At 42.0% G+C, this 20,986-nt stretch overlaps 1 protein-coding gene across 6 annotated transcripts in view; it reads left to right on the forward strand.

Annotated features, from left to right (window-relative positions):
* Positions 1-4,906: 4,906 nt before the first annotated feature.
* The window catches only part of DOP1A (DOP1 leucine zipper like protein A), a 107,692-nt gene continuing 91,612 nt past the window's right edge, over positions 4,907-20,986 (forward strand). For 5 of the 6 annotated variants that reach the window (XM_019496821.2, XM_019496824.2, XM_059731579.1 and 2 more), the window contains exon 1: positions 4,907-4,985. The gene's annotated coding sequence lies outside the window, so the exon portion shown is untranslated. Of the gene's footprint in view, positions 4,986-5,013; positions 5,678-20,986 lie in introns of those variants that run through there. The other variant, XM_019496822.2, reaches the window with a different exon arrangement.

The following is a 20,986-nucleotide window of genomic DNA, read 5'->3' on the forward strand; positions in this document are numbered from 1 at the left end:
TGGTAGAAATAGTGCAGGCAGCTCCCATGGTTTTGCTCGAGTCTTTGCAGTACAAGGTGGGTTTATTAAGATGCTCCACTCCTGAATGAGCCAGGGAGAATAAAGAGAGAAGTTACTACCTCTCTTGGTTGCAGAGTGGCTTGAAAACACAAACCACATGGTTCAAAAGATAGAAAACAATTCTAGGCTTAAAAAAACCCAAAGCTGCCATGATTTTTTGAGGCCCTGTGACTCATGGCTTTTGGATCCCTGCAGCTGAAAATCCTGCTTTTTGGGTTGGCATAAAATGCACCTTTTAAAGTCAAAAGTGTAGGCTAGAATGTGGCAGGTAGGAGTTTAGTTGAGTTGGATCAGCAAAAAAGACTTTGTGCTTTTGTAGCAGATACAATAATTTGATGATATTGACCAGTAGTGATCCACTTGTTTCCCTGGTTGGTCTGTGGGCCAGATCCAGCCAGTAGTCCCAATGCAGCACCAAAGGCAGGTGCAGTGGGCACCATTCAGCTGTGCAGATGGGGAGGGGGACCCAACCTGCCAGGGGACAGGATCTTGACCTGGCACCACAGGAGAAAGAAAAGGGGCATAGCTTCACCTTGTGGGGGGAAAAGGGCCCTGCCTGTGATCTGGCCCCACAGGCAGGGAGGAAGTGTGGCCCAGCCCAGATAGGTTGCAGGAGAGGAGACATGGCCCAACCCCTCAGTGGAGAGGGTCACAGCCTGGCCCAGCCTCCATCACCCATATAGGGCTTGAGATTTTGGAATTTGGCAGGGATAATACCACTTTCCTGCCCGCAAATTTCCTCCGCAGGCTAAATGAGATGGCTCTGTGGGCCAGAGATCAAGTACCTCTCAAACAGACTATATTTTTAAAACATTCCTATTACACCGTTATTCTTAATCATTTTTATACAAATAATGGAAATTACTAAAGTTTATACAGTGTCTTTCAGTCCTGGCAGTTTTACAAACAAATGTACAAGCTTGAACTACCACTCAGCAAAATGGTCCATACAAGCAGATTGTCATAGCCATGTAGAATCTCCTAGGAGGGTAGGGGATCTGCTCTGTGGTTCACAGTGCTGCATAGAAACTTTAGCCTCTGATCTCACAGCTTCATCCATGAGTGCTCAAAGTTGTGAATGATCAAACACAGGATTGCATTCTTATACATTTAGAAATAATGTAATCTGTCACTGAATCCTGCCATTTCTGGGGAAATATGTTTAACAACACACACAGACACTGCAGAATATTTCCAGAATACTACAAAGAACTTCACATACAGGATGACTTGAATTAAAGTAGTTCCTTACCTAGAAAGAAATTAAGCCTTCATACGTATGTCTGTAAGGATTTAACTGGTCTACCTGGAGCTATATGCAAGCCAGGGCCCAAGGATTTGTTAGGCCCCATCTACACATTACACTTAAGATGTGATTAACCAGTTAATTATGTCTTAAGTTGTGACCCAGCTTCAGGTTCAGTCAATTAACAGCATGATAAAACTAGCAATAAGCCACAAAGCTGTTACACTATAAAATGTGTAAAAACTTTGTGCCTTGTTCTTATCATGCCATTAATTGAACATATGTCCAGTTGCTCTCCTCTGGCTGGAAGCCTCAGAGATACTTAAAGAGTTAAATAGATTCAACTCTAAGTATCTCACTGCAAGCCATTTTCTTCAGCCCTAGAATTATTCTTACAGTTCTTTTCAGCTCCATCTAGTTCTTCTGTATTGTTTTTTAAAACACTGACACCAGAACTATATGCAACATTCATATTAATGTGCAGCATCAATAATTCTTCATTTAAGGTAAAAGCATTATCCTATATTAGTGGGAACAAGTCTTACGGGTAGGTGAGCCATAAATTAAATCCCACACCCTCTCCAAGTGTCAGTCCTGCCTGAGTGCTGCTCTTCTTTTTGAACTCTGTCCCCTCTGGTGTGTACCACATGAAGAAGCTGCTCATGCTACTCGTGGCATTCTTGTTGCAGGTTGGCCACCCCTGTCCTACATATTGCTAAATGTGGACAATAGAGGGTGAGTCAGTCATACACAGACCTTCCTATTGAGAAATAGTCTTACATATGTAGTCACAAATACATAATGCATGTGTGTACATGCCTATAAAGACATTCACACTTGTAAATAAAGGCATATACATTTCACCTACACATAAACAGTTTCACACAGTTCATACACACATCCACATGTATGCATTTTCCCAAACACATGCTCACACACAAAGTGAATTTAAGCATCAAGTGCAAGAGAGTTGACTGATAGTAAGACCGTAGCTTATAAAACAAAAAGAGGGGTCTATTTTTCTTTATTAGGGTACATATAATAGACAATCCAAATGTGAAAATGAAAATCTTCACCACTTTTAATATTGGAAGGAGAGAATCTCACATAATCAAATGGATTCCTGGTGCAGAAGCTTTAAGAAAAACACCAAACACTGTGATAAAACAGCAAAAGACAACCACACAGAATGCAATAAAATCAACTTCTTATATGTTGTGGGGGTGGAGAAGAGAAAACCACCCCTCCCCACCAACAAATAATTAGAAACGTTCTTGAGTTTTGGTATATATCAGGGAGCCAGAAGCTCCTGTAACTTTAAGGAGAGAAATGTCAACAGCTGAGACCCACTGATAGAAGCAGGCAACTGAACTGGGGCCAGCTACAAAAGAAGAGATATGTGGGGAGCTAAAGGGCTGCAAATAACTACCTAGTAGCTAGCTGTACAGCAATAGGCTAGGGCTCCAGATAGGAAGAGAATAACAACTCTAGCAGCCAGGAGAATGCTACTAAACTCATCATTAAGTCTAAGAGCACACCTTTCACTTGTCAGGGAAACACCTGACCAGAAGAGCTCATGGAATATAAGCTTGAGTCTCTGATACAGGACTAGTAATGCTTTGAACTCCATAAAGGGAAGAGCCACTGCTAGCCTAAGGTGGTAAGGAGCAGAAACTACAAACTAGGTCTAATATGCCCAGGGACTAAGAGAGCTTGCATGTGGGGGAGTTAGCTTTGATAGTAGTATGATAGCTCAGAGGGGACTTAGCATGTTTAATTTTGAAGCAGTTTGCCTACCTTTGTTCTCCAGTTCAAACTGGAGTGGTTGTAGGGTTGGTTAGGCCATATAGTTTCCCAAGAGGTACTTCAGCTCTACTGAGGCCATGAAGGCCCGAATCTGTGTCTAAGAGGGAGACTGGGGCAGGCTGAGGCCGAGAGGGCTGATGTCCTATGCTAGGAGTCAACAGCTAGAGCAATCAGTGAGCTAAAGCCAAGATGGCTGAAGCCTGTAGAGCAGGGTGGGCAATTATTTTGGGCAGAGGGCTGCTTACTGAGTTTTGGCAAGCCACTGAGGGCCACATGACAGGCAGCCAGGAGCAGAAGAGTATTAATTTTCTAAATTTTTTTAGGGGCCCTGTGGACTAAATAGAATGGCCTAGTATGCTGTATTCTACCTGCAGGCCGCGTTTTGCCCACCCCTGCTGTGGGTCTTGCTCTTCACCAGCCTCCACAAGACACGGGAGTGGCTATGGGGAGGCCGGAGGCCCTGGCTAACGTTCTTAAGGTAGTTCAGTGCCTGCAGGCAAGATTGGTCAGAGAAGGGAAGGAAGAGGGTGGAGGAAGCTGAAGGCGCTGCAACTAATGTCAAGCACTAAAGCACCTTGAGGACAAGACTGCTGAGAGGAAGAGAGGTAAATTGAGGCTTGCCTTCAGGGCCCTGGGCAGACTCCTAAAGAACTAAAACATCCATCAAGTTGTGGCAGGTGAGACCAAGGGTACCCTGTGGGGCCAAGGTGAGGAAGGGGTTGCTTGGCCACCAGAGTGTGTGATGGCCTCCCTTGGGTGAAAGATAAAGAGTCCTGTAAACTGGATTCCATGTCTCAACACCAGTTACAAATGTGGTGAAAAGCACCTTGAAAATGACATGATTGAGAGAAACACTATAGTCTCCTGCAGTGCAAAAGTTTGGGACTGTCCCATGGGGTCCAGCACCCCCTCTGCAGAGTGATAAGACTGCCAGTGCTGTTTAACAGACCCATGTACGTGGTCTAGATTATATTCTACTCATGGCACTTGCTCTAGTCATCAGGCATGTGAATGCTGCAGGGCTGTGCCTACCCATGGGTTCATTAAGCATCCTAAACTCTCTTCTACAACGACAGCTCAGTGCCGGCTTCCCTTCAGGGTCTTACTGCCTAGGGTTGCTGAGGGACTATGAGTCTGAAAATAATTTACAAATAAGTTTATTGCAGCGTATTAGCTACAAGAAGTGAAGCTTAACACTGATAAGACTTGCCAAGATGTGTAGTCCCCATTCTTTGAAATGGCTTAATATACGCAGCAAGTGACAAAGCAAAGCCAAACAAAATAACAACCCTGCGCTTTAACAAAAAACAATTCGCTGTCAGGTGGCTGCTGTAAGTAAAGCGTCTTGCTTCAGAGCCCTGCTGCCTGGCTTGGAGTTTCCCGATGCCTAGGCGGAGCCTCCCTATGCCTGAAAAAGGGCGTTTGTGCCTGAAAGCTTGCAAAAAATTCCCCTCACCCCGCAACTATTCAGTCGGTCTCATAAAAGATATCCCGTCTCCCTAAAGACCCTTGCTTGGCTTTGAAGAATCACAGAGAGGAGGAGGAGCTTTTAAAGGCCCGGCTACACAAAGCCTATGCTGGGATGAGGATGAGGTGGCTCCTACTGCCCCCTGCGAGGGTCTCGGGCCGCAGACACCTGTGAGAGGATACGTGCCGGCAGAACGGGCGCCTGCAGTCGCATTTCCTCCCAAGACTCGCCCAGGAGTCGAGGAGAGACCTGGTGCCCGGCGGGGCCGGCAGGGGTCGCTGTGGCGCAGGTGCGCGGCTTGAGGCGGGGAGGAGGAAGGACTGCCGGGCGCGCTGTATGCCGGGACCTGTCAGCGGCCGCTCCGGTGCGCTGCACTCGCGGGCTCTTCCGGCTCGAGCCGCGCAGGTAACCGCCGCCGCCGCCGCCGCCCGGGGGTTCATTCCCCTCCCCCCAGCTAAGCGGCCTCCGCAGCGGACTGTGGTGGCCGGCGCTGTCCACTGGGGCGGCCTTCAAAGCTGCTGTCCTGCCCCGGTGTGCGCCCCCCTCCCGGGAAGGGGCCGTGCGGGGACGAGAGAGACGGGAGGAGATGCGCAGAGAGGCTCAGGCTCGTGCCAGCCGGGAGGACCCCCAGGCCATGTGCAGAGAGGCGGGTGCTGCCCTGTAGCCGGCTCGTCTGAGCTGTGGTACCCCACAAAGTCAGGGTGGGCTGCGTCCAGCCCAGGCCTGTTTGTTGTGCTGCTGGGCGTGGGTACAGTAAAACTGTAACCCCGCTTAAGAAGGCCATTGAAGACGTAGCGATTGATTGCTTGGGACAAATAAGAGGAAAATGGGGGAAGGAGTGAGAATCTGGGGCTTATAGTGAGTGCACCCCCTACCCCTCAGCCCTCAATGTTTCCAGGGCAGGGGGAGTGCCCTGAGTCCTGCCAGGTTAAGAACCGCTGCCTTAAAATGTGGCGTTGGGCTCCTTGAAGCCGCCCCTACCATGTACTAGGGTTTTGTGGATGATCCAGTATCAGGAGCTGACTGCGCAGTGTTATTTTACTGTGGATTGAGAATGCACTTCATCGGGGCCCCTGGAAAATGAGACTTGAGGGAAGGTTTGTAGCCTTCATTTGCTGACTATCCTGGGTATTTGATGTACTTGTATTTTGTTTCGTTTTTATTTCTGTTGAGTCGGCAGATGCATAAAAACCCTACAAGTGTGTGTCTAGTCCGTGTCTTTTCTCTGGGCCTGTCGGGTTACAAATTTAATCTGTGATACTGTTATAATAGGAGTTGGCTCCAGCTTCCCTTGTCCATATTTATTCTGGAAGTGCTTTATCAGCATATGAATACTTGTATATTGAACACCTATGTTAGGCACTCCTAGTAACATTACTAACTATGTGTGTAAAAAGCTACACTGTTAAGAGCAGTTTTGCAGGTATAACTACATCAGAACTAGGGTTTCTTCTGGGGTGCTTGTGTCTGTCCGTGATCACATCTCTTTACGTGGTCACAAATATTTTTTGGCTTAAGTCATTAGTGTAGGTCTGGCTTTATTTTCAAGCTGTTCTTGTGTAGCTGAAAGATTCTGAGTATTGAGCAAAACTGATGATTAGTCTTCTGTCATCTTCCCTCTGATAGGGCAGTCTGGGTCTTAGAAGGGCAGGGAGAAGATAAGACTCCAGCAGGGATGAGGAAGAAGAGGAATGCCAGAAAACAAATTCCAAAAATGGCTGTGCTGTGTCAGACAAAGAAGAAACAGGGGTAGAAATACCAGTTGAAGGGAACATAGAAGGGAAGAATAGAAGTAAATTGCTTTAATATTCAAGTTGAGAGTCTGTTTGAGTTCATTGGCTTACCAAATAAATACCGTCAATCAGACTAGCAATTGAAAGAAACTCAGAAATAAAACCTTCCTGAATTTTTTTTAATTTTCTTCCATTTGAGAATTTACTGGGTCAAGAAGGGGTGTGAGATCAATTGTATTATCTAGTTTCTGAAAACAGAAATGAAAAATTAACGCACTGAACCATTTAAAAATATTGTGACGTAATTATAGTGTAGTTTTTTTTTCTATTCCAAGCTGCTAAAATGATAGGGTCTTCTGGGTACAGCTATCATCTTTCAGAGAGGGCTGAACAGTTGTAGAACTATCAGAATGCAAATGTGCAAGCCAGAAACTTCTGCCTCTTTAAACAGGGAAGACACATTGGAAACATACCTGCTGTTTTCAGCAGTATGTGGTAGCTAAACATATAGACCAGTCAGTGATGTTCAACCTTGTCCCTGTGCACCAGATGAGTCATGCAGGGTCAGTCTGTGCCCCAGACACAGTATGGGGTCGCCACGCAGGGTCTGTCTGTGGGTGTGATCTGGCATTGCCCAAGCCTGCTACAGTGACCAGGCACATCAACATGATCTGGCATTCGGGTCTCCCAGTGTTTCCAGAAATTTGGCCTTGGGGGAACTGAGGTAATTAATGTTGCCACCTTTCCCCTGCTGTCTGCAGAGACCCGCAGGCAACATGATGTGGCTCTATGGCTCTGATTTGACCCATGGGCCGGATGTTGAACCCCACTAGTAAGGACCGATTCAGCCGAACAGCTAAACACATGCTTGACTTCAAACATGTGAATTAATCCCGTTGATGTCAGTGGGACACCTCAGATACTTAAATGTTTTACTGGATTGGGGTCATAGTACCAAATGTAAAACTGCAATGAATTTAATTCTCTTCATGTTATTTTCCTTTTTTGTAGACCTCCGTATTTGAGAGAGGGTATAAAGGAGTGGAACACTTGTTTGCCCAACTTCTAGTCTCAGAAGAGATCACTAAAATAGTTATGCCCTATGACTCTCTTGAAAATAATTTGTGAAATATATGAAATGAAATATACTTCAAAATATTCACAATCTAGAAGATGTTTGGAATATGTATGGTATATGATGGGAGCGGAAAGCCTTCCTAACCTTTTTACCACAATCCAGAATTTTGACACAGCTGAGAGCTGCAAGACCAGAGGTCTGTGCACTGTACCTTAGCTCAGATAATGATGTTACATGACTTTCATGACCTGCATTTAAACCGTCCAGAAGCCACTCATGTCCCATGTGCTATGATTTGGCTGTTCTTCGGATGATGCACTATCCTAATACAGAAAAGTCAGAAGAGAAAATACGTTTGCTCTCTCAGCTTTGTTTCTTTGTTTTCTACTTTGTGTACTGTTAGATATCATAAAAAATAGACCACTGCACAAAAAGTTTTCTCATCTTTTTCCAACAATAAAGTATGTGAACACATACTTTTTTCTTATTTTAAAAACTATAGTAAATGTAGTCATACAAGAATAGTAAATATAGGACAGTGAAATTAAGAAGCATCTTGTTGCAGAGTCCAAGTTCTCAGGAGAAATAGAGAAGTCCTATAAAGTGTGGTGCACTACAGGCTTTAAGCATAGTACTTGTGATGTAATGGATTTGGAGGTTTTTTGGAATAACTATGTAGAACAAAGCTATGTCAGGATAAAGGAAGAACTCAAGTTGGTTTAGAAAGGAGCAGTCATGGGAGATGGGTGGGGAGAGGATGGACACTGAGCTGAGACCTGAGCATTTGCTGTGGGTATCTAAAAAAATAATAATAATGCCTGTTTAGGTTAACACCAGCAGATGGAAATCCTTTAAATATGAGAGATGCATGTAGCCTGTTTTGTTTTTTGAAATCTTTTTCTCTCTAAATATGTTGTCCCTTCTGATTGGGGGGAGAAAACAAACAGAAATACCACAGGGCTGTCTCATGCTTGCACATAGACTCCTGAAGTGAAGATCTACAGGTGCATGCAGTTTTTCAGGCCTTGTGGATAAGAACAGTTCATACAGCAGAGCTGCCCATCTACAAATGGGAAAATTGTGGGATTCTACTATGTGATAGATAAGGCCTTAACACAGAGGGTTTCGCTCAGATTATTAGGAAGAGGTCAGGGTGCACCTCATTTGTACCCATGACACTTCTGCCTGTGAATGTTTTGTCATGTTTGTGTCATGTTTTGTCACTGCAAGGCTTGTTTGTCACTTGGCACCAGAGTATCTAGCTATGGCACATGTTCTAGTCTCATTTCTGTACCAGCTAGCCTGCCTTGTGAACTGCTGAATAAAAAAAAAAAAAAAAAAAGCTTGTTTTCTAATACACAAATGATCACTCTACAGACAACCTCCACCTTTTTTATCTGTGGATCCAATTGTTAACAGTTATTCAGTATAGAAGAGCAGGTCCCCATCCATCTAAGGATATATGTAAACTAAAGGCAAGATATTTCAGCCTCACAGGACAAGCTATAAACCAATTATTAGTTGTTGTTCTGGGAGCCAGTGACGTGTAAGCAATACATTACAAAATAATACATCTCAAGAAACTTCTAGGTAAGAAAGCAATGTTTCTGTTCTTTTAACAATATTGATGTAACTTTGGAGAGCTTTCAGAAACTAGCAAACAATATCTGTAAGAGAATCTCTTTAATGTTAGAATTTGCTTGTGACATTATTAGGACTGTAGTTTGAAGATTTAATTAGAGATATGTAAAGGATTACATGTTTTAGGAAGCTTTGGAAAATACATTTACAAATAAAGGGTCCACATCAAAGAAGAAATTTAAACTAATATAGAAATTTAAGTTTTAGCAGGACAATACAAGCTCTATGAACTGGCATGAAGGGAGCTGTAGTAAAAAAGAGACATTGAAATATGAAAGAAGCATAGGTCAAATATTCTTTTTTTTCTCAAATATGTAATTGAACGAAAGGGAAAAAGCAGTTCTGAAACTGATGGGTTTGGTGTATTTGTTTAGGGGGGCTGCTGTTTTAAATACAATTGTAGGTTATGTAGTGATTAAGAGAATAACAAAGAAAATAATGACCATTGGGGCAGATAAGGAAAGCAACTTCCAACAAATATTTCCCATTTGGGTATACATTTTGTTACTAAAATCTGACTGGAATTTCTAAACAGAGTCTGAAGAATCTGTAATATTTTTCTGGAATGATCAAGATGTCACCTGAAATGATGAATTTGAGTATTTGCTGGAGTTCCTTTTGTTTTGTACCTGAAATAGATGTTGTTTGTTTTATTTTGAGGAAAATACCTTTAATTATTTTTATTAGTTAGTAACCAGAAATAATTAGGATTTCCAGGTTTTATTATAGTGATACCTTAAATATAGAATTTTAGATACTTGCAGAGTAGTTCAGTTTTTTGATATAGTAAGACTCATGTTTTCCATAAGTTATGAATCCAGGAGATGGGGACCATAGTGAACATCTAGTACAGGGGTAGGCAGTTTCTTCCAGCTGTGGGCCGGAATAACCAACCCCATGTCAGAGATGGGTAGTCAGACAGGTGCTTTGCACCCTGCAACCACATCTGTTTATCTTCCTGGTGTCATGGAGAGAGTGCCTTGCAAAAGAGTGCCCCCTGTCACCGAATGCTACAGGCTTGAATGGTGACGGCTCTGGTCTGTGGGCTGTAGGTTGGCAACCCCTGATCTTGTCTAATCTGTACAAGCTTCCTCAATGAATTCTTGTTTAGACTAGAGCAGATCTCTTAGGAATACATCTAATAATGATTAAAAATGTGTGGTTGGTGGATAATCCACTGACTTTTACAGTAAATTAAATTGTTATCCATTAACTGGGGGTAGAAATGAAATTTGGCTGTACACGTTGGTGGCTTCCCAAGGGAAAAGTATAACAGAACATTATTTCAGAATGAATTCAAAGTGTGTGTGTAATGGGAGGAAGGGGAGTTAGTGCACTTAGTAGTAGTAGTAATAATAATAATAATAATAGCACTGCAGTTATGCAGTGTCGTAATATTTGAAACCATCTGAGAAAGAAAGATAATGTTTGTAATGCTACAGGGAAGTGACAAGTTTAGGTCCAGTAGCATAGGTATGATACAGCTTTTGAAATGTGAGGGTTATTCTCAGTGTGATGTGTTGCTTTGAATAATAATTGGAAGAAAGTAGTAACTTCAAACAGTTCCTAATATTAGAGATTTCTATCAAAATATCACAAATTGTGAATAAAAGAAAGACTTCTTGGAGAGGAAGAACTGTAATTAATTAGCTTTGATTGGAAAAACTATAACTTTGTTGATAAGGGAGTAAACATGCTTCCAACTTCTGATTGGTGTCTTAAATATAAATATTTTTAGGACAATTTTAACTTATTCATGCGTTTTTTATTTCGTTTCATTGGACACAGCAGTGTAATTGTTTATAGACTGGCTTCTTCAGTTACTGAAAATTCCTTTGTCCTAATATGTATTGACTTGCCATTGTTCCTCTGAATTCATTAGTGACATGAAGTATCAACTATTTTCTTTAAGGCTGCAAATTACAATTATACATGTGGCAGTCATCTTGTCTTCCAGTTGGTCAAACACTTGTATGTATATTTTAATAAAAAAAATATTTGTCAGTTACCAGCTTGGTATCTGGGTTATATATTACAACCAAACAGATCAGTGTTAAAACATTGCTCTTATCCATAGTAAGTACTTTAATGGGCTATTAAAATATCTTCCAAATGTTTCTTATTATATTACAATTAGGGGTGCACCAATAAAAAAATTTTTTGGCCGATATTAATAGCTGATTATTAACCAACCATATCAGCCGGTGCTGATCTGGTACTGACATAAAAAAAATTTTTGGCGTGCTACAGCTGTCCAGGTGCTTAAAACTTGTAGTGGGGGTGCTTGAACTAAAGCTTATCAAATGAGCTTTAGTTCAAGTGCCGCCACTACCATTTTTAAGCACTGCCCCACAGCTGCCAGGACCCAGAATCCATAGCTGCAGGACTTTTGGTTCTGGCAGCCATGGGGCCTTGCCATGAGGGAGTGTCCCATCAGCTGTGGGACCCTCAGACCTGGCAGCATGGGGTGACACCACAATGGAGAATCCTGTTAGCTTCAGGACTCCCAATTCCAGCTGTTCATGGTGCATCCCTGCGGCTGGGTCTTCAGTGCAGGCAACCCTGCTACACATGCAAATTAAAGCTGGATAAAAACCAGCTATACAAGTTTTGCATATTCTCCATATCTAACTTATATTAGATTAGGTGCTGTTTGCACGTTTTTATGGTGCAATAGTTAATTTGCACTTGTAGCTGGTCTAAATTAATTGAGCAGTTAACCTGGTAACTTCATGATGCGTGTAACATGTAGAGGGGGCCTGATAGTAAGTCTAACAATGCTGGTGTTGGAAAGCACTTTCACACCTTTAAGCTTTTTCTCCCTTCCAGTAAGCATCACCTGAGCATATTTTAGACAGGCACCTGAAGAAAGATGCCTATCTTGAAAACAAGGAGACCATGTACTGAAAGAGTCAGAAATCTCACTGTTGTCAATTTACTGATATTTGGCAGCAGTAAACTCCTCCAAATCTCCTAAATAGCATAATAGTGACAGGCACTGAAGCTTTGTATCTCAGCCTCCTTTGGGGGAAAATGAATGCAGCTGATGGGACTTTCCCTCAGGACAGTGCCCCATGGCTGCCAGGACCAATAAATGAACACCTGACAGTATTTTTAATTCCTTTCTTTAAGAAAGGAAAATTGGGGTGTTGCTGACTATGTTAAGGAACAATATACATCCTCTATAATCAAGATAGGATCAGAGGAGGGCCAAACTGAGGTACTGTGGGTCAGGATACAAAGTCGCGGGGGGTAGGAGGGGAAGGGACTTGGTAGTGGGGGTCTACTATAGACTGCCACACCAGGAGGATGAGCTACACCTGGAATTCTCCAGACAGCTCGCAGAGGTCCTATGGTGGAGAGCTATGGTTGTCATGGGTGACCTAAACTGCCCTGACATCTGCTGGGAAGAGAAGCCAGCCAAATCTAACTGCCCACGTAGGTTCTTAACCTGCATACAGGACCTCCACCTAGTGCAAGAGGTATATGATCCCACTAGGGGAAACTCCTTACTGAACTTGGTGTTAGCTATAGGGGATGACCTGGTGGGGAATCTGCAGGTACAAGGTAACCTGGGGGATAGTGACCATCAACTGATTGAATTTGCAATCTGGTGAAGGGTGGGTAAACTAATCAGCAGGGCTGAAGTTCTAGACTTCAGAAAGGCTAACTTCAGTGTGCTCAGGAGATTAGTTAGTGAGGCATTAAAGCTCAAGAGCATTGGTGAAATAGGGGTCCAGGAAGAGCGGTTGTTCCTCAAGGGAGTGATCCCATGGGTGCAGGAGACAATCCCATTGTGCATAAAAGGGGGCAAAGGGGCCAAGAAGCCCTTTCGGCTGAACACGGAAGTCCAGGAAAGCCTAAGGACAAAGAAAGAGGTATACAGGCTGTGGAAACGGGGTAGCTACCAAGGAGTATATCTCTCTGGCTCGCATAGTTGACTCCAATATGAGCATGAGTCATCAATGTGATGAAGTGATCAACAAGACTAACTGTGCTTTATCATGCATTAACAGATGCATGATGAAAAGGTCCAGGGAGGTGATGCTTCCCCTCTATGCAGCACTGGTCAGGCCACAGCTGGAGTACTGCGTCCAGTTTTGGGTGCCGCACTTCGAGAGGGATGCGGAGAATATTGCGAGGTTTCGGAAGGGGGCTACTCACATGGTCAGAGGCCTGCAGGCAAGGCCCTACAAAGAGAGACTGAGGGACCTAGATCTCTTCAACCTTTGCAAGAGAAGGCTAAGAGGTGATCTTGTGGCTGCCTATAAATTAATCAGGGGAGGGCAGCAAGGAATAGGCGATGCTCTATTTACTAGGGCAGTCTTCAAGAGGAGACTGGACAAGCATCTAGCTAGGGTTGTCTGACCCCAGTACTCTTTACTGCCCAGGGCAGGGGGTCAGACTCAATGACCTACTGAGGTCCCTTCCGACCCTAATGTCTATGAATCTATGAATAAAGACGGTGATAATGATTGATCACTTGCATTAGTGCCATCACTACATTGATGGGACTGGTTCACATCTCTTATTTTGCAGGACTGTTACTTTCACATGCCCACAAAGCAGTCAAAGAAAGTACTGTAGCTTCACTGTGGTCCAGGACCACTTGATACAGTGTGTCCTACCCTTCAGCCTGTCCATAGCCCTGAGAGTTTAACCACAGTATATTTGGTAGTGGTAACACACTTAAGGAAAGGGGATTGTGTCTCAGTAGCTGGTTACTAAAAGGTATCAGAAAAATATTCAGAGAACCGTGAGCCTTTCCCAGTCTCTGGGGCTTCTTTGCAGCCACCAAACATCACATTTGGCTTTGGCACAGACAGTTTGAGCTCATCAAAGCTTACCTTTCATTGGAGTTTTTAAAGATGCATTGAGTACATATACATTCATATACCACCCTCCTTCTCTTCTTTCTCAGTCAACACTGTGGTTGATAGGAAACTGAGGTGCAGGAAGCATGTGTTGCCCCTCATCCTCTCATTGTGAAGGCATGAGAAGGAGCAGAGCTAAGGGGTACAATCTGGGTATTGCTAAGACAAAGAAAAAAATCTAATCAGAGCAGAGGTGGTCAGAGAAACACATTCTCACTTGTGGGTTTGTGGACAATATGTTTCAAAGTGTTCTAGTTACTGGTAAATAATTTTGTTTTAATTTTGTAGAAAATTGAAGGTAATTTAAAATTAAATTTTATGGGGAAGCTATAGTCTATTAAAAACTATGAAATAACATTCTGAAGTCAAAACTGCCCTATGCTAGGAGTTTGTTTCTATGATATAAAAAACTGGAAATTATTAAGATGATGTACTGTATCAAAATATCCCTGGGTCACAACAGTTCTTTCAGATAAATTTGCTTGTATATATTTAATAGCAAGTTCCATGTATGTGTATTCTGAGGCAAGGGGAGAGAAAACTGGAAAAGTACACTGAAATATAATTAATTTTTAGTAGGTATTTGGGTGTGCTTTATGCTGCACTGACGTTTTAAATAATAATGATATATAGACAAACCAATTGTATATAAATCACATTTTAAATGTTTTGTGAGTTGAAGTATTTATTATTTTTCATACTCTTCGTTTTCTTTGGAAGAAATAAAAAGAATCAACATTGTTCCAGTTGGTCAAGTATATGATGGATGGAAATAATGGTCATTTTTTATGAAATATATTCTGGTAAGGTAATAATGTAAAATTAAATATTTCAAGGAGAGGATAAATAAGGAGCATTAAGGGAAGGTGATAACTTTTCTTTTCCCTTCTGCACTCCTTAGAACTCATTATTTTCTTTTTAAAATTGTGAGTAAATATTGTGCTTGCAAAAGGCAGTGGATGTATAGCTTTGAAGTCTGTAGGTTTCTATTGTCCACAGAACAGGTGTACCAGATAGTGACTAGTAAAAGCAAGTTTGTGAAGAAAGGCGGGAGAGTGGGTCTTTGGCAACACTGGGCTGGATAACGGCTAAGCAGCTGAATAAGTATAATCATTATCTGTATGTCAGAAGAATTATTATGCAATAAACACAAGGCAACTACTAGCAATTAAAAGAATACTGTCATGTAATTAATGTTAATTATTGATTACTGGGCTAGATTAATGACTAAAAGCTGAGTTCATTTGATTACAGCTATTAATTTTCATATTTGAGCTGGGGGGAAAAAAGCCAAGAAAGCTACACTGAGCGATTAATATTTAAATGGAAAGGACATCCTGCCAAAAGTAAATGTGTTGCTAAGTAAGCAGTATTTAGTAATTTTGAATAAGAATCCAGGTTCTTGGCTCTTTAGTATGCATACACACATTTTGAAGGGAGGCTAATCTCCTCTCCACCAAATTATAGGTAGCTTTCTGCACATAATATTTAGCTGGATAAGGAAAAGATGTCCATATTTTTCACCTCAAAATATTTGTTCACTGTTAGTTCCATTCTTATATGAATGTCTTTGGAAAAATGAATTCTGTTGCTTCTGTATGTTTTTCCTTTTTTTTTTCTTTTACTGTTAGCAGTTATTTAATTCCTGGAGGTCAGACATTGACAGTTATCATACTCCTATTATTTTTAATACATTTGTTGGCATTCTATAAATTAGTGTTAATGGGATCTTCTTCCGTATTTAGATTGAGGCAAAGATAGTTAAACATAAATACATAAATGTAATAAGATTATAGTCCTGTACTTCTGTGGGAAGTCCCAAATTGCATCTGTTTGGGACTTTTATTTATCATTTTTGTTTGTTTAAACATTTTTATCTATTTCCTTCTACCCGCCTCACATAGTAATATAGTCAATATTGCTTATCTACTTGTAGCTGAGAATACAAATGATTTGTGAATTCAGTTTTTGTGAATTCAGACCCATCATTCTGAATCTTTTGAGTTATATCTAGAAACATTTTTTTCCTTCTTCCTTCAGTTTGTAGGGATGAAAAAGAAGAGAAAAGTGGGGGAAGGGGGAAGGGGACATCAAGTGAGACACAGAAATAAGTGACCAAGTCCTTGACAATCCTGGAGAAGAGAAGATAGCCATTGGGGTGGTTGAAAGCCCAATAAAGAGTGCAAGATATTGTGACAGTCCTAGCAACATAGTATCAAAGTTCAGTACTGGAGTCTTATATCTTTCAATGGATGTCTTGGAGGAAGTAGCAAAGATTCAAAGATTCCTCATTGCCACCCATTTTATATTTTTCCTGGGGAGATTCTAAGTGGATTTTTTCTTTTTTTTCATTGACCTGTAACAGCAGTGAAGGAGGAAGTCCTGGGGAGAGTGTAGCTAAGCGTGAATCAGGTGACCATGACAACATGAAGCGTAATTCCCTCAATTTTCAGGAACCTTTGCCAGAAGATGGAACTTGCCAAAATTGGTTAGTTCAGCATTTCCATAGTTCAGGTCCATCAAGATATCTGGCTGAGCTGGTGAAACCAGGGTTTTTAGTTAGACTGAACACTACTTCTGTTTTTCAAGCTTAGCAAGCATAGTGAGGATTCACCTTAGCTGTATCCTAAGATATTAGTTGATCTGTCCAAGGGTCTTGTGAGCTTTGGTCAGCCATAGCATCTCAGATTGATTGGATGGAAATTGAGTAGAGTCACTGAATAGAACAGATTTTTCTCTCTGATACAGCTAAGGATAAGATATTTTAAAGATACCTGCATACCCAATTCCCTTTGAAATGACATTTTAAAGATATTTAGGTTGTTAACTCCCACTAAAATTAATAGGTAGTTGTTAAATACCGAAATACTGCAGCAGCAAGCCTTAACTGCTTAGTTTGAGGTTGCATACATATATTCAAATAATCAGGGAGAATTCTAAGTTTGTTCTTCTGGTAGAGAAACTTACGCAGAGCTACATGTACAGACATTCAAATGCTAAGGCCCTGAAGAATGGAGAGTTTACAGTGCTGACGCTGTGCCACCAGAAGGTTGGGTTGGAGAGGAGGTGGTGTACACATCTCAGCATGCTCTGCAGGCTCCCTTAATCAGGCTTCCATGGTCAATCTGTGTTTTCTTCAGCGCAATGTAAGGATTGTGAAGGGGGCATGTTCTGTCTCTGCTACAGCAGGAGAATCCAGGGAGTAACACACTGACTCCCCAGGAATCCTTGGGGGAGAGGTGCTGGAGTACTGTGTCCTCATCTGATAGAGGCCATAGCATGTACAGATATTTGTTCTCCCAGGAGCAACTCTGCTTGGAGTGATTTAAACCTGGTTGTTTCCAGGTTATTTTTCTCCTTTAGCAGCCATTTTTACTCTAGGAGGACAAGTGTGAACATCTGTGCACTCATGGTTTCTCCTAAGAGAGCAGCAGCTCTCCCAGGAGAAATTGAAAGTCTGTGCGAGTTCTTAGTGAATGGCAGAATATTGTCCCCATTTTGTATGATGCATCTTGAACAATAAGTAGATTCTTATTAGATGACATGATGAAAGGTAAATTGCTGTCCTTTGCTTATTCCTTCAGTGTCTTGGAATTCTTTTCTAAGAGTATTTAAAGGTCAGTGCTTTCACAGTTTTCATATTCTAAGATGAAATCTCTAAGATGAGATTTCACCACTAAGATTGTGATATTACCCTCTATCTGAACATTAACTTTGCTCCTTATGTTGGCTACAAATGTCCAACTCGGGATCCTTAAAATTCTAGTTTATTAGGTGGATTGAAACACTGTAATGAGTTAAATCATAAACCTTGAGGCTGGTCCCCACACACACACACACACACACACACGTGCACACACACACACAGTAGCAGGCTACAGAGTCAGGTATACCTATCCTACAAGCGCTGGAGTCTGTCGTTGAGGCATCTTTCAGCTTGGTGTTATCTTCCAGAAGGGGGTCGCCGGCTGGTCCTTCTGGCTGGACAGGTCTGGTCAAGTTGGAGATCAAGAGGGCGCCACTGAGGGTCACTTTTCACTGCCTTGTATCTGTGCCTGGCAGACTTTGGTGACTCCCCAGTTTTCAGGTTTGCCCAATCCAGGGGTCATTGACCCTCGTGGGACTTCCCCTCCTCCCCTCCCCCCCCCCCCCGGTGGCTACTGGACGGCATCTGTCAGCCCCAGGGGTCGTCCGCATGTACGTGCAGGTTTGGGAGTCCGTTGATGAATTTAGAATGGGGCTCTGGGAGCAGTTGATCTGGAGATACTCAGCCCAAAAGTTGGTCCCCGGCTCAGGCCAGGGCTTCTAGCCCTTGATCAGTGACGTTTAGAGATTTCCCGGTTGTTACATTGTCTTCTATTGAGTTCTTCCGTTGGCTGATCTGCAGCTTCCAGGTGTTAATTGCTGTGTGCTACCTTGTTACACATTCAATCACTGTTTCACTTGCTCTTTCAGGGGCCAGCCTGATACAGGGAAGGGCAGTTTGATTCCTGCCCTTGTTAACATTGTTACAATGTATAACTTACTTATGAAACTAAACACATTTAGTTGAAAGGTGAGGAGTATAAAATATAAGTTACAAATGCCATGGCACACAAATAGATAAAAATACCAAACTACAAGGGGAGATACAAAATGCGCACACACAAATTTTAAAACACAATTCCTTATCTTAAAGTGAAAGAGAGAGGAAGGAAGAAAAGGTAGAAAAAGAGAAACGTATCCAAAGAGGGGAGAGCAAATGCAGGCAAGAGGAAAAGGGGGCTTTCTGCTACACTTATTACACTTCAGAGATCTTTAGTACAATGATCGCTTTAACTACTTACACTTTTACTTCTCATTGGCAAACATCAGGAGCAGATGGGATTAGTTTTTGAACCAGTGTGGGAGAGCCTGTTTAAGTTGATGTCTTTCGAAGTGACTTTTTTTTTGGTTGTGATGATGTGTGCTAGACAGTCTCACTTCTCATCTTCAGTATTTTCTCTGGTTGGATTTTTTTTTTTTTATTTGGATCAAGTTTCAACCCAGAGTTGAATATGGAGTTATATGTAAACCCAACTCATTTTCCTTCCTATTCTCTGGTCTTAATCAACGTAGAAAACTGCACTTTTTCTGTATGAAATTTGTTCTGCAGTTTCATTTTTCTCATTCATGGGAATTTATTAACTTTAAATCTTTGCAGGGCTTTTTTGTCACAGCCGTAGCCATAAAAGCTACCACTGTCAATGAGATATGTTATTGTTGTCACTGCCTTTATGACATCATCCTGATACCTTGTTCCAGGTGGGCACAACCTTTTAAAATTTGTCTGATTACAGCCCCTTTCATTCGATAATAGGCAAGTTTTATTGATACACAATGATGGCAAATATGATTAATGCAAGCAAAATGACGAGACAGAGTGGGACTGTCTCGTCATTTTGCTTGCATTAATCATATTTGCCATCATTGTGTATCAATAAAACTTGCCTATTATCGAATGAACCAATGTATCAACCAGTCCTAGGGTTTCACAAGGAGATGGTACATGCAGTCAGTGTGCGAGCACCACCTCATGGTTCTTGCTTGAAGGATATCATCAGCCTTGGAGGTTGATGTCCAGCCCCCTGACAGGGCAGGCAAGATGGGTTGGTGGTGCACCCTCTACCCACAGTGGCCTCGGGATCCCACCTTTTCTGTTCTCTTACTCCTGATGACTCTTCATCATTGATTGGTTTCCCTGTGGTTGTCATACTGTTCATGTTCTGCCCTGTCAGCATAATACCTTGTTTCTCAAAAACATCGCATGTACACATCTTAATTTGGTCATTTGCCAGTGTCTTATTTGGGGCATTCCTGGTCTCCAAATGTGGTCATGCCACCAAAACCAGGATCCCAGGGGCTGTTCAACAAGTTACAGCTGTTCACTGTGACCTGATCTTAATTCTGTATATTCCTATTTTGTTATCAGTTCTAAGGGAACAAAGTGTTTATTTTGGTGTTGCATATTTCCATTTTCCCAGGATGTATGTATGTGTCTGTCTGTCTGCTAACTTTGGACCCTTGGATGCAAAAATGCTGAGAATGTAAATCTCCGCCACAAACAAACTATTGGATCCAATTAACCCTTGCCATTCTCCTGGACCACTGTTCTAATGGCGAATTCCAATTTCTAAAGGCAAATTTAGCAAATATCATTCTGTAGCTACTAGTTATAGTTGGATTTCTTACCTTTGGATTGTAATTCTCAAACAGTTTTTAGAAGGGATTCTATGGTCAAAGTTCTATAAGAAATGATGGAGAAAAAAAATCAGTAAAATTAAAATAAAAAATAGGTAAGTGGTGTAAGCCCTGGAATGGTGTATCACTGTGGTGTTGTAACCAGAGAATCTCATCTAGTTTAGTGTAGGCCAGCCCAAGGTGTAAGTATGTTCAGCAGAGTGTTGACTGTTCTGGTTACAAAGAAAACTGTAAAAGTTGTACCTGTATGTACATGGATTCACTTTCTTCAGAACACTGCAAGACCTTATGAAAGCATAATGTACAAATGTGATTTATAACAATGTGTGTTGCTAACTTGGAACAGTGAGCACTTTGTAAGGGAAGGCCCAAGTGCCTAACAAGCACTTTGCAATTATATTGCCAAATCACAAGAAATGAAATGCAGGAAAATGAATCACTTTTTCAAAAGAGTTATGGCAAGTTGTTCCAATGCAAACTCGGAAAGAAAAAAGAAAATGCAAGGATACAGGGCAACATTACACGTGTTTGGGGTGTGTGTGTGTGGGGGGGGGGGCTTTAATTAGAGTGGCTCTCAGGCACCGCTTTAACTAAAGCACCTATGGCATCTCATGTATTCAGCATCCTGCACTTCAAAATGCCAGCAGGGGCCCTTTAACTAAAGTTTTATTTGTCGAGCTTTAGTTAACATGCCCCCATCACCATTTTGAAGTACAGGGGTGCTGAGTACATGAGACACTGAGGCTGCTGGAGCATGCGAATTAGCACACTCCAGCAGACTTAATTAATCAAGTCTACTCTTATGTGCTGCAATTACAGTGCATCGGAGAAGGCATTGCACACATCTGTAGGCACCCACGG

This window comes from Alligator mississippiensis, chromosome 1, assembly GCF_030867095.1.
Source record: "Alligator mississippiensis isolate rAllMis1 chromosome 1, rAllMis1, whole genome shotgun sequence".
Classification (NCBI taxonomy): domain Eukaryota; kingdom Metazoa; phylum Chordata; order Crocodylia; family Alligatoridae; genus Alligator; species Alligator mississippiensis.